Below are 18,842 nucleotides of genomic sequence, written 5' to 3'. Positions count from 1 at the left end.
ATATTATCTTATTGTAGATGACCTTAACTATCAACAAGAACTAGTGTTTCCTCGTCGTTTCATTGTCAACATTTGCTCCATACAGCGTTATTAATGGTTGTCTCGAAATGTTTCTGTACTTTACTGATTAATGCCTAAGTTGAGTTCGACTTAAAAGTCGAAGCCTGCAGAAGGTCGATAAAGCAATTTTAACCTCCACGAGTTCGTCATGGCCTGAGGAATGGCACCAAACTATTCGACTTGGTCGTTATCGTCGAAATATGAACTGATATCTAAGTTCATGCGGTGGCCATGGTAGTTTCGCTCGGACAGGATTAAGTGTCTCGTTCCACCATCGCTTCATTCGTCTTCTCTAGACAACGCAAGAGTAACAAGAAAATCGATAGATCCCCAGCTATGACACAGTACTTTATTACGGCGCAGCCATAGAGTGCTGTCCTCGCCCATCCCTTTTCTGTAAATCCCCGCAGCCTGACTATAAGTACTTGAAGCTATATGAACGACCTGTGGTGGGTTAATGGACAGCGACGCCGTGCTGTAGGGAAAGTTACGGTGTGATTAACGATAGGGTTCAGATCAGTAGGTCCCTGCTGTGGCAGTCGTACGTCAGACAGTACCTCCTGTACCCAGGAGGAGAACTTGAACCATCGCGTTGGAAACCGCCCCGGGTTTTTTCTTGGTGCATTGACCTCACCATGCCAGCAGCCAGAAAGTTAGAATGCTTGGGAAAGCATTTTGTGTGTCTGTGTCACTGCCTGTGAACAGCATAACTCAAGAAGACGTGGAGGCATCTTTATGGTATTTGGTATGTTGGAAAAGGTTGGCAAAAGAAAGAAACGATTAGATCATTGGTCCCCTAGCTACTTTCTACGATACTGCAGAAAATATACATGCTACAGTCGTGATGTTTTATGAAAACCGCCACGGTGTTTGTGTGTGTGTGTGTGTGTGTGTGTGTGTGTGTGTGTGTGTGTGTGTGTGTGTGTGTGTGTGTGTGTGTGTGTGTGTGTTGACCTCCCCATGCCAGCAGCCAGAAAGTAGGGATGCTTGGAAGAGCATTTTTCTTAGAAGTGCTGGACAGGAAATATAACCTGGTTACTGTTGTTCAGTAAGGTATGTTGGAAAGAAAACTATATACAATGAAGTCTCATCAATTTTGTAGCAACCGGCTTTCCCTTGCTAGACCAGCAGCTCAATAAGACTTACACCTGTCGGCCAAATGGGGTATTTTCAGAGCATCAAAGATATTAGCATCTTGGATCCATAAACATGTAAGGAAATATGTTTCATGATTATGTAAGAAAAGGTTAAATGTTTGTGGTTGTTCACAATTGTATAGACGGACACGTTTTTTTGATTTAGGCTCATCATTTTTAGTAGCCTGGGTACCATAATCAGTAGTTTACCACTGGCCCATTCTTTTCCTTGCTAATTACAGAAAAGAATGAATCAGCGGCAATATACAACGGCGAATGGTCAGTGCCAAGGCTATGCTGTCATAGCTTTATCATAACTGTGGTATTTAGTTTAGCTTTGCTACTTAGAGTTGTCGAACAGAGGAGTTAGTATGATTTTCTTTTCTACGTTTTTCAATTGCCTGTGGATGGCTAGTCAATGTGCGTTTCGGGCATGGGGCAGGTTTGCAGAGTTGACAGGACTACCCGCGAATAGCAATCACGACTTAGCAGCACGACCGTTTCCCGTCTCATTATCGACTCACGGATTCCGCTGGGCTGTTCCAACCACGCGGCTAACCGGTCGACCCCCCACCATCAATCATCTTCTTTTGTAATACCTTGATAAAAGTTCTCACCGTGACTTTAATATTCATCAATTGCGGACGATGCTGAATTTCATATTTCTCTGCATACAGAAAAGTAAGCAAACACAATAACAACTGTTTTAGATTAGAAGTAGCGCCAGTTTAACGACTTTCATTTGACTTTATGTTCATTTGATTATTGTAAACTATACCTTATCATTATCATTATCTCTTTTCTGTGTGTACTTGTCCCAGGGCATGAATTTGCAATAAAGTTATTATCATTCTTATTATTGAACGAGACGAACAGTGTTTTAGTTTTATTTGTAATATAAAAGTTTTATTTGTTTAATCAGGTCAACGTTTTTAACGCCGAAGCGTAATTCTGCAATTTCAAACGAAGCGATGTACTTGGGTCGAGTTATTATTAGAAGTAGAACATCATTTTACTCTTCCAAGGTCCTTCGATCCCTAAGTCATGAAAGCGTGTATTTAACAAGGACACACTAGCTCCACCTCCTGACATTTTTGGGTCACGGCGCATTTTCCACTTGTACCAACCAAAACACCAACCTTTCGACATGTTAAAACTCTTCTGCGTTTATTGATTCCCTTGTTCTTCTCACTTTTCTATTTGAACTGATGTTAACCCTGTCTCCACCCCAATGCGTGAGTGAGGTTACCCATGAATATGCCTCCCAATTTACGCAGTGTATGTCAATTACCCTACATATAAATCATGTTAAGGCTGTCGAAAAAGTACTCCATCAACGATGGGTGAGTGAATCCAGCTAGCACTGGATGTTCCCAAGGGAGGACATTGGGAATTGGATGAGTTTGAGGCTTATCAAGAGTAACCGGTGTCTGTACACACGCCTAGATCTGTCTTCACAAACCGGAACTGAGTTTTACTGAGTGGGATAAGTGAGTATCGTGGGGTAAGACTGATAAATACACAGATATGAGATATAAATCATATTAAAAGTGTGGGAGAGTACTTTATCAATGTCGGCCTAGTGGATCTGCCCCCGAGGAGAACACTGAATATGTATCATTACCAAAACTTTTATATAAACTTTTGTAAAGGCAGGTCATATCAATTACCGATGTACATACAATTGGATTAGAAGATGGGATTATGTAAATCAGGGAGCTGAAATCAGGAGTAGTTGTGTCACTATCATATCAATTTTTAGTAGAAAACACACGATTTCTGTATGGCACTAAATGAACAACATACCGAACTACACACCAAATATCCTCACAATCTATCCACACCTTCCTATGTTGTGCTGACCACAAATATTCGCAAACACAAACCAACAAGAGACACACAGACAGACATGAACACGACGGACCATGACTGATACCTCCATTTTTCGTCAGGTAATTACACTGCACGAAATGGCTTCAGGTCCTGACAGATATACGTACAGTGATTTTTCTGTATTTTTGGTGGATACATATCCGAACATCGGTCACGATTATCCGGAACGACAGAATCCCCCCAAAAAAGACTGTCGAAAGATACGTGGCCGCATAGGGCACAAATAAAGTTGGGGGTGCGAAGAAGTGGACGTACTGTACAGATCATCAACGCAATGCTGCAACTGCAAATCCATCTGGACAACAAATATGGCGGGCATTTTCATTCCACCTGGGACAGCTACCACCACATCGTCAATCTTATTACACAGGGTTGTGAAACTAATCACAGACGTAGATGAGGAACTGTCTATAATAGTAGTATTAAATGACCTTACTTTGACCTCTGTACAACCCAACCCCCGAAGGTTTGACTGGCATAACCCTTTGGTTTAGTCCTGAGTTCCCCCAGGCCCCATCGTGCTCATGGTCAGGGAGTTAAATTGGATTCTTTCCAAAGGGTGTCAGGTCACCTGGGGGTCTCTGGTCGTTGCCCTTACGAACTCAATTAATCACCATTGGCCCCAGAACAACCCTTGGCCTACAACAGCCAAAGCTGTGGCTACTAGTATTTTGGGTGCTGTTTTATATATTCGAGTCGTCGTGAGAGGAAGTACACTTTCAGGGTCTGTTTTGGTGATTACACCTCATTGAGAATTCTGCCTGATGATTTTTAACCTTCGCCAAGATGTTTACGGTGTGCAGGCGCGCGTGTGTGTGTGTGTGTTAGTCTGTCTGTGAACAGCGTAACTTGAGAACTTGACAACTGTGACAGTCCTTAGCTATAAAAGAATCCAATAACTTTGAAGACCTCTTTCCTTATTTAAATCAATACACCTCATCGTAGTTTGGAAATCATCCAAAATCCTTGCTTCCAGCAGTATGTGCTAATTATGACACGCCCTATTCCTCTTGCTGTATTATTTCGTTCTCTCAAACAAGTCCTGAGGGTGTGTTTTACCACAAAGCAATTTGCGAACAACGTTATTAAGTTAGTAATTATGTGCCTGCCATTACCTCAACGCAGATAAATACAAGATAACGCTATGAAACATTGCCACAGGCAATCCTTTCTGTTAGAGTGTTGATTAGAACTATATTAATTGCTGTAGGATATATCATTTGTAGTCAGATTTCTGTAGTTATAAGATCCCAAGAAATTGATGATAGAAACACCAAATCAGCCAAAATGAACCCTTCGAAACATACAGCGAATCTTTGTATTTGTTTTTGATAAGTTTTAAGAACACGTACTTGACTCAAGAATTACAACGATGTAATTTACACAATTAACATGTACATTATGATTGGCCTTAGATGGCTATAAATATTGCACACAATTCCAATCAAAGTTGACTTTTGAACTAACAAATTAGCAGCAAATTGGGCGTTTTGAACTAATGATGTTGATGCTATGACTCTTTGTAATGCTAAACGACTTTATTCATTACTTTGACTTTATCTTAACCGTTGGCAGAGACATACATTATTCATGTGTGCGTACATCATTCCCCAGAAGTACGCTTTACTGGAAAGGATGTGGCATTCTTTCGTTGAATTAAAACATTAGAGACTTATCCGTAACCAAATATGAGACTTTATCAGTAATAAACAGAAAACATTCAGACTAACAGCCTATATGTAGACAAGTAAATCTTCCCATGGCGCCATGAGAATTTTGCTATGCCCCTGCCAGAAATCTCAGTATGGTGTTTTTTGCATCGTATGACGATTAAGGACGACATAACAGACGAAAACTTAGAACATTCCATGACGTACGTTTTGCGAATTGCTTTGACTTCCACGACGAAATGTTGCAAGAACTTTTAAAGTATGTAGACGGCGTCTTTTATCGATGGTAAGTGGTCGAATATGGGATGCGTTAGTGTGTGTTGAAAGACATACATCCGTTATAGGATGAAATATGATGGGACTCCAACTCCACACGAGAGGAGAATGCCTCAGATAGCGTGCGTTTCCCAGACGTCTATAGCTCCTTCTGGCGCCTTGGACGTCTTCTGTCTGAGTCTTATCGTCTTGGAGAAACGGGAAAGTGGAATTGTCGTCCGTCTTTTCTAGGTTGACGTGGTCTTTGACAGTACGTCCGTAAACCCTGTAGATCTCAAGTAGTGATACAGGCGTACCCTTGATACTCTCCTTACCTCTGGAGTAGAGGAGTATTAGTCCTGGTGTCTTGGAGGGTATTTCTGGAGTTTGTATCTTTTAATAGCTCTAAGAGTAGAAGCCCGACATCCTTGTTTTTATAGCGTGTTCTTCGTTTGTTGTTTCGGGCTAGGAATTGTTGGAACACGCACCGCTGGTTAAAGTGGGGGTGTACTCCTCTAACTTCCATTTGGAATTGGGATTGTCTTTGAGCGGCTCAACGGTTGTACCTGTTACACTGTGCGTAGTTGTAGAAGGTCCAAACTGCGAAAGTAGCTATCTATACCTATTACTGCAGCATTTCTTGTGTATCAGCCATGGGCAGATAGTATACGTCTCTGTCACACACCGAATGGAAATGTATTCCGTCTTGTATTTCGAATACTGTTGCTTTGCTGCTAATGATTTTTGGGAAGGGATAAGACGAGCACGCGACCTATTTGTTTCTTAAAGACTACGAAGATTGGCGCCAGTGTAACGTCAGACTGGACCACGATGTATATACCCTGCAGCGGAGACGATACCCTTGCGCCGTCGCGGCGGCTTCCATTGCTTACCACCATTCATCTTCTTTCACTAAAGAACGTTGATATCTGAAAACGAGTAATTATAACCGTGCACCGATCCCCATAGGAAGCCAGTCATAAACCCAGGGGTAATTGATAGCTTAAATGAGTAAGCCAAGTGAAGCTAACGCTCTGTAATCGGAATGGGTTTCCGGCGACAGCGAAGTCACCCAGAGGTGGTGCCTACAAGAGTAACAATACTGTGGTAATAAAACGTCCATACTGATGTATTAAGTACAGGTGTACGTATCTTAAAGTTTTAGGTCTAATTCGATTCTTGATTAGTTCAAATAAAAAATAATAATGAGCTACCTGAGAGGTTAATGAAGGTCAGGGATAAGCACGAGAATCTGAAGAACTGCAAACGTTCCTCGGAAGAATAACTAGTTTACAGGAAGCCAATATGAAGCCAATTTCTGATGGATGACAATTATTCATAGGTTAGTAAGCAAAGTTAGGACTTGGCTTTGGTGACAGTAGACTCGAGTAAAAGTTTTCTGGTGAGAACTCATTTGATTGGCGAGGGCCTGACAGTGGCTTAACAAGAGATTCCTTACTTACGTAAATGATATTATTTGCTATCTCGCAATCCAAAGTGTTCCCTACGGCCATATGCCAAGACTGTAAACTGACGTAAAGAGCGTCAGAGATGGCAACTAAGCCCATTGAGATGTCTGAAAACCGTTGCCTTTCCTTAAAGGATAAAAGAAAAACGTAAAGAAGCCCTGGGAAGACATCTGACCTCCTCAGATCTATTTGGAGATTATCCATGTCAATATTAGTGGTGCCATTAAGATTTCATTTTCCTTTCTTATCGGCACAACCTTCATGTCATCCTTAAGATGCCCTTAAGAGCAGGACTTTAAGACACAAGAAACATTACGGTATGTATAAGGCGGATTCTAATAGGTCATAGTTGCTAGTGCTCTTAAGGTTAAATTTTCTTCTTTTTTCTTATCGGCATAACATCCATAAAGCCATGCTATCTATACCCTTAAGAGCAGGACTTTCAGACAGAATAAAGTTTACGGTATGCATTAGACGGATTCTAGTAGTTCATAGTTGCTAGTGCTCTTAAGGTTGCATTTTCGTCTTTTTTCTTATCGTTGCAACCTTCATTAAGCCGTGCCATCTATACTCTTAAGAGTAGCACTTTCAGACAGAAGAAGGTTTAAGATATGTATTATTCAGATTCTACTAGGTCATTATTGGTAGTGCTATTAAGGTTTTATTTTTTCTTATCGGTACAACATTGATTAAGCCGTGCTATCTATACCCTTAAGAGCGGGACTTTCAGACAGAAGAAAGTTTACGATATGCATCAGACGGCCTCTAGTAGGTCATTACTGTCACTATCCATCATCTCCGTTTAGCGGTAAAGGTTCAGGTGTGTCCCCTTAACCGACATTTATGTCTTAGCCCCAGACAAAAGAAACCTCTATCAATAACAGCGGCGTCAAGAGATAATTGGTGGATTGAATACTTATTCTAGTGCTCTTTTGTTCAAAGGAGGACAAGATTTATTATCTTTAAGAAAACTTCAAGGTAATGTTTGTCATTTATGGAATAAAAATGGCATGATTTACGATGTACCAATTTATGGTTTCTAGATGATAACCTCGTTCTAAAATCCCTTAAGAATGAGTACAATATTGGGGTACAATGCTTTATGAATAAGTTACTGTTGAAGATAGAACTACACAGTTACGTCTAAAAAGTCAAGTCATTGTATGTTGATTTAACTTTAACGTGAGTAAGGGATTGCCCCCAAATAGTTCATGTGCACATGTTCACACACGGTTTTCCATGTTGACCTTCAACGCGAAGATTATGTTTTGGCAAGGGCACAATGAAGACGTCGCATCAATATTTCATGGTGTGCAATTATTGTATTGATTGTGTGAGGAATCGCGACAGCGCGACTGTCTCTTGCAACCCGAGTTCAATGCTCTCGTGGAACTCTATCAGGTTTTACCAATGACACGAGAGAAGGGTGTTGTTCTATGGAGCTTGTGGAGCCTATTTCCTGGTTTCCATGCATTACGGTCTTTTTATTTACACAAAGGCAGTCGACCTAACGATGTCAGGTAGTATGTTTCCACTAACAAATTTGGATTCCTAACAATGTTTTTATGACAATTATCAAGTGGCATAGAAAATGAAAATTCCTAGAATACGAAGACAAGGCCAGGCACGGTATAGAATCACTAAGGGAAGGTAATGCCCACGTGTGCACCATTCGCGTTCACTGTACACAATTTACTACTCCTTTGAGGCACGTAAAGCTAGAATGTTGTGTCGTGAAGTTCCCATTTAGCTTACTATGCATTTCACGTACGTGTGCGGGCAACGTTCTGGCCTGACAAAGTACTGGTACGATTTACGATAAGTCGATGGGTGAAGCTGTCAGCCCCGGTGTGAATATGTATGGACATCTTTCATGCTCTACTTAACCAGAAATTCTATGAGACACCAATTTATTATGAATCTGTACGTCGTTTGTCTTCTTTGATTAGATCCTTCATAATAATACACTAGGGTCACATGAGCCTTAGATGTACCAAATCTTTTTTAAAAACTAGCTGTCGAAAGCGTGATTATTTGTATTCTTGTGTCAAACAATTTTATGAGTCACCGATTTGTCATGAACATGTACGTCATTTATTTTACTTTAATGAGCACCATTCTCTTCATGATAATACAGTTAGGGTCCCATCAGTCTTAGATGTGCCGAATTCTAACAACTACTCAAAGTATAAAAATCCCAACTCTCATATGTGTAAGAAAATGGTTAGACCTGGGCACAGTGCAATTTTTCAAGCTGTCGAAGGCGTCATTAGTTGCAGTTTTCGTGTTTAGCACCTCGGCCAGCTAGTCATGAAATGAAGCTTTGACCACCCCAATTTCCTAGTCTCTACCAGACTAACTACGCCGGCTATAGGAAAAATATTTGCCAGAGTTTCATTTGCAAAATGTGATCTTCACCGTGGACTGACTCTACTGGCTTATCCTTTTTCTGCCAAACTATACGATCCATACGTCCGTAGAGGGCCTGGTGGAGGCTACCAATTTCCCCACATTGAGGTCACTGGGACAGACTCAGTGACATTTCAAATTCATAGTTCACAAACCTTGGCGACTGAGGTCATCGACCGATGGAAAAACGAACTAAGTGAGCATCGACCGATTTGAGGAAAGTCGAATGTCTAGCACAGTTTGCACCAGCGGAATATTAGTAAATTTGTACATAATTGAAAAGATACTTTGCAAAAAATATGAATTGTACGTAATTCAAGGCTACATCTTTGCATCCATGACATCCATCCAAAATTTCATTGGCGACATCACATCCTAAGTAAGCAGAATGTTTGGAAACCCTAACTAGACGACATACCCCTGGAAGTTCTATATCTCTCGTCTTCTATCTCTTCCTGTAATTAGTTTGTATGAGGATGAAATTCTATTATGTCCTTAATCCTGTCATTATTACACGGCCGTTGATTTAACGCGTGTACGATGCAATCAATCAACAAGACATACATAGATGAAGCCACTAACTCGCCGCCCCAGCCTTAGGCACCACATTCGTAGCTTGTCAGGGCCATTATACGTCCAGTTGGTCATTTGGGTCACTTCGTCTATATAAGGGGCAAATGACATTCGAAATCTATTTGACCCTATTTTAGAATCACGTCAGGATATGTCTTCATGCGCGGCTTCCATGTTTCAAACATATCAAATTAAACTTTAAAATTAGACCAAAATGGCAATATAGATTCAATTCCACATTACCGAGAGGGTGTTTGTTGCCTTTTGTTCCTACATTTACAAAACCTTTTTAACAATCTATGTGAGATAAGTAACTGTTAAGAACAATTTCCAACATTTATTTGATGTTTTAAATATTTTCTGCTGTGTTCCAACAGTTTAAACAAATTTCCAACATTGAACACATTATTTGTATTAGTTTCTAAACTGTTGCAACATAGATTGATCATTTGTTTGAACATGTTCCAACATTCTACAAACATCGTTTAACTGGGTCAGTGGGCTGGGAACAGGGCAATTCACACATCCCTTCAAAGTATAGGGGATTAGGCCTAGGTGCCATGCATAGACACCTCAACACAAAAGAGTTGCCAGTGTCCAGACGTGAAATCTAAAAATATACAGAGGCAGACAATAGAGCGTGATTAGCACCTACTTTTATGGGGGCAATAACCCAAATCTACCATTTTGAGAATGATGCAAAATGTTGGAACATGTTCCAACAGTGAAACAATCACACAGATGTTTGAAAATTGTTCGAAATAAAGAGATATTTGTGCAAATGATTTCATAATATGTCCAAAATATATAGATGAGTTCAAACATGTTCAAACTTTCATTTCTAATTGTTTGAACAGTCTGGAATTATTTTGACCGTAAAAGTCTTTTCTCTAAAATTGTTCAAACTTATTAGCAATATCATCTGAAAACCCTCTCGGTGACATGGAATTGACTCTACTTCCAAACATTTGCGGTGACATCCATCGCCCTTTTTGGCGTTAAAATATATTGCAGAACTGCAATACAAAACAAAACAAAACAGGAATAACGGGACAAACGCTACAATGAATGATTTGTTCTATACTTTTAAAAAAGAATATTCAATTCAAGAGCCAATTTAAGTGAATAATGCAGTATTAGCGGTGGTACAGAGCTATGATAAATCTAATTTCGTGAACAAGTCACCATGTGGTGATGACGAATTTTCGTCATCAGTGGCTTTAAATATAATCCTGAATGATTTCCCATCAGATACACTCCTGCAATACGTAAAATACGGATCTAATTACCGATAAATACATAACACGAAGATCCGTTTATAAATCAAGATCATAGCTCTTTGTAATTCCTTTTGATATATGATTGCCCACAGCACATATCCGAGTAATAGCCGGTAAGGTAGATATGCAGATTGGAAAAGATAAAGTTACGAACAAAGTTCCTAGTCTTCAGGCAGCAAAGAATATAGAGTTCGCGTCAACACCACCACACCCCCGCTAAAAATGTTTGAGACAGTCATTGCCAGGAAAGTTGTGAACTTTCATCCAGGGTTTTCCCTTAGAAATAGCCCCCGGCTAGTTGGGCAACTCTGGCATGTACATTGTAACTACATGCTGAACCAATAAATAAATAAAGTTTCATCTAATCACACATTCCGCAAACGCACACGATCAATCTTAAGGTAAATTCAAAGTTAAAAGGCATTAATACATATTTTTTGTATACAGGAAGTTATTGTTAGCTTCAGGATGAGTCGCTAAACAATAACAATACAATGCAGGGATAGAAAGACAAACTCCTACAGTTGTTCTGATCCGGCGTCATAAGGCGTTGATTAATCTACAGATCAAGGAGGTCCATGTGAGCATGATCGTCTGATATTAGTCATAACCACGAAGGTGTTTAGGGTCATTTTCATTTCCGTGTAAAATGGCGTCAAATAAGAATTAGTATGTGATATATCGTTGTTACCACCGAAGAGGTTCTATGAGGACATGGCGTGCTCACCCCCTGCAGCGAACCAGACAGAGCAAAAGTCTACTACAAGGCGCCAGTTGACAGACAATAGGTTATTATTTTGTCTCAAGCTATGGCTATGCACAAGCATTTTATTCATCAAAGAGACAGAGCCTTGGCTGAGATCCAGACTGGTAGAGAGCTTTCGACTAAAAGCTAGCTCATGCGTAAATAACAACCACTTAGGAGTGTATCCTGGAGTCATAAGGCTACATCGACCAACTTGCCTCGACCATGCTGGGTCCTGATAACTTAACACTCAAGCTCCGGCTTATAACGAAACCAAATCCGGAGGACACGAATCTAATTGTAGCAAGAATTTTGAATAATGCAATGGAATAGGTAACATTTGGCAGACATTCATTGATCTTGGTCAGCATTTCATTATATGTACAAAGCAACACTAGTGCAGCTGCATGTTATAACTTTGCCAAAGCTAGTATGAGAAAGCGGAACATGACCCATATCACAAGTTGCCAATTATATTCAAGCTTAAATTTGAATTCAACATTTGAAACTTGAAGGGAGGGCAACTTGTAAAGGTGGTTATGCACCTACCTTTCACATTGCGATAAGATCAAATGAAACAAGACCATACCATGTCCAGGTCAAAAGATACAAAGACAAAGGTTCTGCTGCAGTACCAAGGTCATATACCAGGGGGCCTAAAATCTACCTTGACCTTTGTCTTTCCAACACCTACCCACATACCAAATATCATCACTATTCCTTCCGAGGTTCTTGAGTTATGCTGACTACAAAATCCGGAAACACAAATACACACACACACACACATATACACACACAAAACTATATCTCCATTCTTCATTGCGATAACAATAAAACAAAGGAAGTTATTTAGAGTAAAAAGAATAAAGACTGACATTTCCGCAAACGTCAACCAAGCCGAAGAAGTACTAAGTATCGTGTAGAATCTCAGGATGGTTTATTTACTTCAGCAGATATTTCATCTGGCATTAAACTTGCAATAGTATCAGGGTTTTCTACACAGAAGTGCGTCAATACCCCTGTCATGGCCTCATATAGGGTCATTCTTGTAGCTTGGATCGATCCCTACCTCAGCTTCGAAAATCACCCTATATTTCACATAGATCCTCAAAAAAATCATTCCATGACCACAATTCTCACCAGAAGACAGATGTCGGTATATTGACCCTTTCCAACAACTATGCAGGTGGCTCTGCATATCAAGAAGGTGCTGGTACATGATCTACATGTCCCCCAGTAGTTCACAATAGAGTTGTTTGTCAAAACATTGGCATTGATGCTGACCTATCTGGTACCTATATGATATAAAGTGTGATACTGTGACCTAGCGAGGGTGGTAAGATGCATACGAAGCAGCATGCACCAATACCACCCAGCGTCTCTGTGGAGCTTCAAGCTTGCTGACCTTCACAGGTCATAACGAGTTTGTGCCGATCTGTCCAAGTGTGAGAGTACATCAGCAGACCTTGATGATTTACTAATGAGACACTGAATCCGACTCATGACTTGCCGCCGGGAGTGTCTGATAGCTTGTGCTGGCTACGCCCCAGCGTGGGTCGCCCTCAGCACTCAACAATCATCTACAGCCAGCTGGTAATCATGACCGGTGTGAGGCGATATGTGACTTTGGTCCCGAGAGATTCTGGAATTTTGGAGTCATGCCATGTTTTCTGTGTCCGTTGAGCTCAAAGCTACGTGCTTGAGTCGCAGCGTAATGCTTTTTGTCATCACTGGCCGGATTTAAGCGGATTTGCAGCAGATGTCAATGATTCCAGTTAGTCTGAATCAATGATTCGTATTTACAGTACTAAGGTCACCGCAGAGGTGAACAACTGAGCTTATAACCAAATTGTGGATTAATGATGCAGATACAGATTAACATATTTTTGACATATAGATTATCATATGTTATATCATTCGTTTTTTTCGTTCATCTTAAGAACAAGTAGTAACGAGAATAACAACTTTTTAGGACAAGATTATAGATCGAATGCAAATATCTTAGCTTTTTCAGTTGCTTACATTGGTTTGATGCAGTTTTGATGAACTTTCTTTCGAATTACATGATATAGAACTAATATTTGACTGAGCGACTATAACATGGCCATACCAATGATGAAGTAACCAATAAAAGTTTTCTTTAAAGAAGAATCTTTTGTGGGTCAACTACATTGTAATTGACCGAGACGGCTACGAAGAACAAGCAATTTGCAAACAGTTGAATCATGCCCCTCGGCAAATCAGCCCAGATGGGCAGATCGTTAACCACTCTACTTTCTTATTACCAGCAAACCACTCTCAAGTCCTGCTCTACATTTTTAACTACGAAGTTGGCATCAATATATTTATGTTTCAGGTTATTTATTATGTATTTCGGCTCACCTGGGCCTTAAGATGCATTAGCAGTGATGGGCCCACTGAGGGTCATACTTTGGATAAGTCAGTGCTGCATTTAAAAGTATCATGACTGTTTTACACTGCTGTTGACCTTGCCAATTCTTTTATCGATGTAAATATACTTAAAAGATCAATGGTATTGACAAACAAACAATGCTGTCTCTACCAGACTGAGAGAGTCACGCGAAGATATCAATTCCTTTACTTGTTTTATCCTATATAAGCCGCATGCCCACCTTACATATTTACAAATCTGGGGCAGACCCAACTATGTTTTCAACCGTAAACAGTTGCAAGATTAGGAGGGCGCAAGATGGAGAGGGTCAGTCTTTCACAAACGGGAGAGCGAGCACAGTATGTATACACAGGTCCAGATATCAAAAACGAATGCACAGCAGTCGTAGAAGTGGAAACAACCCAACATTGTTAGTGCGCAGCTGTAGGCAAGATGCGTGCCGGCCGCAAATCGCGACTGCTACAACATGTTTTATGTCGTAAACTTCATTTTGTAAAATCGATCACCATACAAAACGAACGTAGGATAATATGGACATTTATTTCCAACGCTAAGAGCAGTGATTGTTGATATAGAATAAAGGCTGTGGTAAAGACCACAAATTTTGATCAAAAATAGGCAGAAAATAACTATTGTCTAGATAGCCACTGGATATCGTACAAGCTAAATATCATTGTCAACATGCTTTATCAAAATGGGACAAGATTTATGCATGCCTTTAACCCTGGTTTTGGTTTTCACATATCACTCTAGGAAATGATAAGAATCTTCGAGTCAATATCGATGTGTAATTCTTCTTGATGGCATTTTGAGAAACTGCAATGCTTATTAGACTCCGATGGCTCCGCACACTAAAACTGGGGCAAAATGAACAGATGAGACCAGAGGTCATTTCCATGATTGAGCCCCGGGAGCAAGCAGGGTCAAACCCATTCAGGAAATAGAGGTCACCACCGGCATGAAAGACGATACTTTAACACTAAGAAACAAATAAGGAGCTTTGACCTTTGACAGAGTCGACCTATTTGTTTTTATTTCCCAGGCGGTCATTGTCGTGTACGATACAATATTTTAAAAATGAGAGCAAGGTTAACTTATGCATTCATGACTTTGACAATAGAGTCCCACGGTCAAAGCTGGTAATATACTTGAATTTACATAAGCAGTTCTTTACTTTAATGTTTTCTGATTTATTGCGATATGATCCAGCTCCACTTTGTACGGACTTGCAACGCCTCCGCATTTATATTTCCATGAGATAGACGCGACGAATCATCAGAAAGTATTCCAGAAATCAATAAAGTGTGGTTAGGACATACATCATGTGATAGCCATCTTGAAAGCGTCCTGCCTGCGTTGTTCATTAAATCTTTTAAGTCGAAGTAAGGCTGCATTGAAGACTTGCCCAGAGCTGGTTGCATGCCAAGAAGAAAGTATCTACAGAAAACAGTAAGCTGAAAAATGGATGGATTTTAGAAGACTGTAACCCAAGTATATTAAACATAAATCAATGTTTAGCACACGAAGTCGGCACCATTAATTATAGCTTCTTTGAAAATCAAGCGAAGAATAGCGATACTGACTGGTACTTCCCTTGTATCATTGCTACAATATGGAGATGTATTGAAAAGCATTTGTATTGTGCCACTTGATATTTCACAAAAGCGAATTTGATCTCTTTCATTGAATGCTTGCAGATCAAGTGCTCTCGTTTTCAAGGTATAATTGCTCAGTTGGGACCAAACCTTTGCATGGCAGAACTTCTCTGAAAACTTCTTTCTACTTCTATAAGATGGTGAGCTCGGAGCAGTTGGCTTGGTGCCAATTAAGTATCGAATGACTTATGGGCATATCTGATCATCGCTACCGTTTCTTAACACCTTATGGAAAGTGGGGATTAATTTATCATACAAAAGTAGATATAACAGTCAGCAGCGTTACAAGACAATGTCTTGTATTCATCTACATTCAGTTGCAAGACTATGTCGTGCAGTCCAAACTATCAATGGGAACTCTTTTCTTGTCAAACTGTACTGCAGCTGGTTTTGTGATGAATGACAACGTGGCGACACAATGTGAACGCCATCAGCTCCACACCTGGGACGAACCCTTTCTGGAAGATATACTTCCATTTATGGCATAAGTATCCATTTCCGGGAAAAGTTATCACACATGCGGTACCATCAGATCAAAGTCCCATTCGTTTTGGTTCGGCAGCTGACGTAATGCGATAGTTGGTCATATTCATGTAATATCCAAAGGAAAATATGCGTACAAGTGGTGAAAACGTTTTTTGAAATAAGTTTTTATTGGTATAATGGTACAGAACCAAGCTGCCAGATTCTGTACAAACAACTACGAAAGCAGTGATAGTGTCACCCAAATGAAAACTGATCTAGAATGGATGCCACTCGAAGACAGAAGAGTAATGTCCAGAGTATGCATGATGTACAACATGTCAAATAAATTGGTGGACGTGCCGGATATATAGTAACTATCTAGTGCCCGCTCAGAAAAAAAAGATAGCCATGGCACTCACGCGTTCAAGCACCAGAGTTATCAACCGAGAATTGATGTGTTCAAAAATTCATTTTTCCCTAGAACTGTCGTAGAGTGGAACTCGTTGCCGCCAAGTACTGTTGCCATCCTCGCTAGATAGCGTTAAACAAAGTTTACAGTCAGATGTGCTAAAAGTAAGGTGTGACAGGTCGTTTAGTGAAAAATAACCAGTTCATGCTGCTCCGCGTGCTTGCGAAGCTGGTGTGTTACGCCGAATGACGGTTATACCGGCTATATAGATACAAATACAGACACAGGTATGCTGATATGTCTTTCTGCTCATAAGATTAGTTTTATACTATGAATAGCTACACAGTTTATGCCCGTGTTCTTACATTTGTTTTGCACAAGACAACGTCTAGTACATTCTAAGGATCTCTACAAAGTACACATACACAGACGTGACGTAGAAGATGAAAAGACATTTGATTTGCTTAATTGGAATGCTGTTTGCGCCGATGTAACAGGCGACTCTAATAGATCTAGAGAAGACATATCATCATTGTCACTAGCGAGTTAGAACTCCTCCAAATCAGTACAATTGATGTTTATTACATTGGCCATCACCAGCTAGCTGCAGAAGCTTTTCCTGCCCTTAATTTCTTATCCTAGAAGTTTGTATGCCAAGTCAGCAACTTATAGGTGGTCCTTTGGCAAGTCTGACCTACCTTCGTCTACTTTTTTTCACATGTTCTCAATGAATGTAAACGTAATCGTTTTGGGAGTTTAAAAATAATTCAATCAGACCTTATACACAGGTCCCTAGGAAACTGTGTTTAAAAACCAAGCACTCTAATAACTCTGTGTTTGAAAAAAGTACTATAATTGTGTTTGCTAGTAAAGCGAGGTGAATTTTAACCCTACCAGTGATATAACACGTGTATGCAACGCAAAGATATTTAGATTATGTAACATGCTGTAACATTTTAGCTTGGAGTAAGATAGTAAAGTGGGGAAAGCTAGCTTTTACTGAAATGACAGTTCGAGTGGAATTCCTAGCTGCATCACGAATTGGCTTCAACCAAAAATACATCTAGACACACAGGTAAACAAAATTCCCTGTATGAGGCATACCATGGGACTTTAAGGTCGGAACCTCGCGCGTGGCCTTGCTTCGGAAGGTTGATGGATTGGAAAAGTTGTAACCCTTGGTCATCTGAGGGGGCCAATTACCAAATATAGACATTCGGAGAACTACAAACGAGCTGAATCAGTCACCAGATACTCCACGTCATCGAATATAAGGCGAAGGATAACGTATCAACGAACTACTGTCTTCAAGTTTGAGACTGATTGTCATCTTTTTTATCCTCACAGATCTAGTAACTGATAGCGATATTGCTGTATCTGTATCTGTCTGTATCTGTAAAGCCGGTACAACCACCTTTAGGCGTAACACGCAGCTTCGCAGGCACGCGGCGCGGAGGCAGCCGCTTATGTTACACTGAATGGTCTGTCACACCTAGCTTTTTGCACACCTGACTGCAACCGTTCCTTAAAGCTATTTAGTGAGGTCGTTCAGACTACAGTATTTGATGACACTGAGTTACATTCCATAATGGTTCTCGGAAAAATACGAACTTTTGAATACATCAATCCTTGGTTTACTATGGTGCTTAAAGGCATGACTATTTCTATTTTCCAAAATCGCCACGACGTCCCCAGACACGATGTACTGTTACCCTGTATGATGTTCGTACGTAAGGGATTTAGTACCCACACCTTTGATCATTCACCTCTAAAGTATCTCGCTAAGGTGAAGTCTCAGGTGCACGTCACATGAGGTGCCTGTGCCCGACCTCCATCTCTATCGTCTTGATCAAAGATAATTGCCCTCGGGCAGATCAGGTATTCTAGATTCAAGTCATAACATCAGGGTGCTTTGTGGTTGTACTTATTAGCAGGAAACAGAACACAGATCGACAGGATTATCAATCTAACCAACATCGGGGCAATTTTGAAATACCGGATTACACTGACTGAAGCGACTTTGAATATTTCGGGCACATCATGTCAACCGTGTTGAATCGTAATGAAAATAAGCTCTGATATCTAAATCCTACATATCATGCAAAGTAATTAAAAGTGAGCAGAAGCACGACAGCTTATTACGTTGTCAATAAATAGAGACTTATGATATGTTGGGAAAATACTTTTGGTAATCTGCACATCTGAAAACAAGTTGTATCGTCGACAATACAAAATGTTTATCGTTTTTACTATTCTTTGATATCTATATACTTTGTAAAATGCTCATGTAAACGGCAGGTGTAAAAGTCCATTCAGGAAAAGTAAGAAAAGATTACATATCTAATATAATAATTGAAATAGACTTAGATTGCTGTGATTTCTGACAACACACAACAGTACAGTTATGATA

This window comes from Branchiostoma lanceolatum, chromosome 12 (assembly GCF_035083965.1).
Source record: "Branchiostoma lanceolatum isolate klBraLanc5 chromosome 12, klBraLanc5.hap2, whole genome shotgun sequence".
Classification (NCBI taxonomy): domain Eukaryota; kingdom Metazoa; phylum Chordata; class Leptocardii; order Amphioxiformes; family Branchiostomatidae; genus Branchiostoma; species Branchiostoma lanceolatum.
The sequence above is the reverse complement of the archived record's forward strand: the minus strand, read 5'-3'. Positions refer to the sequence as shown.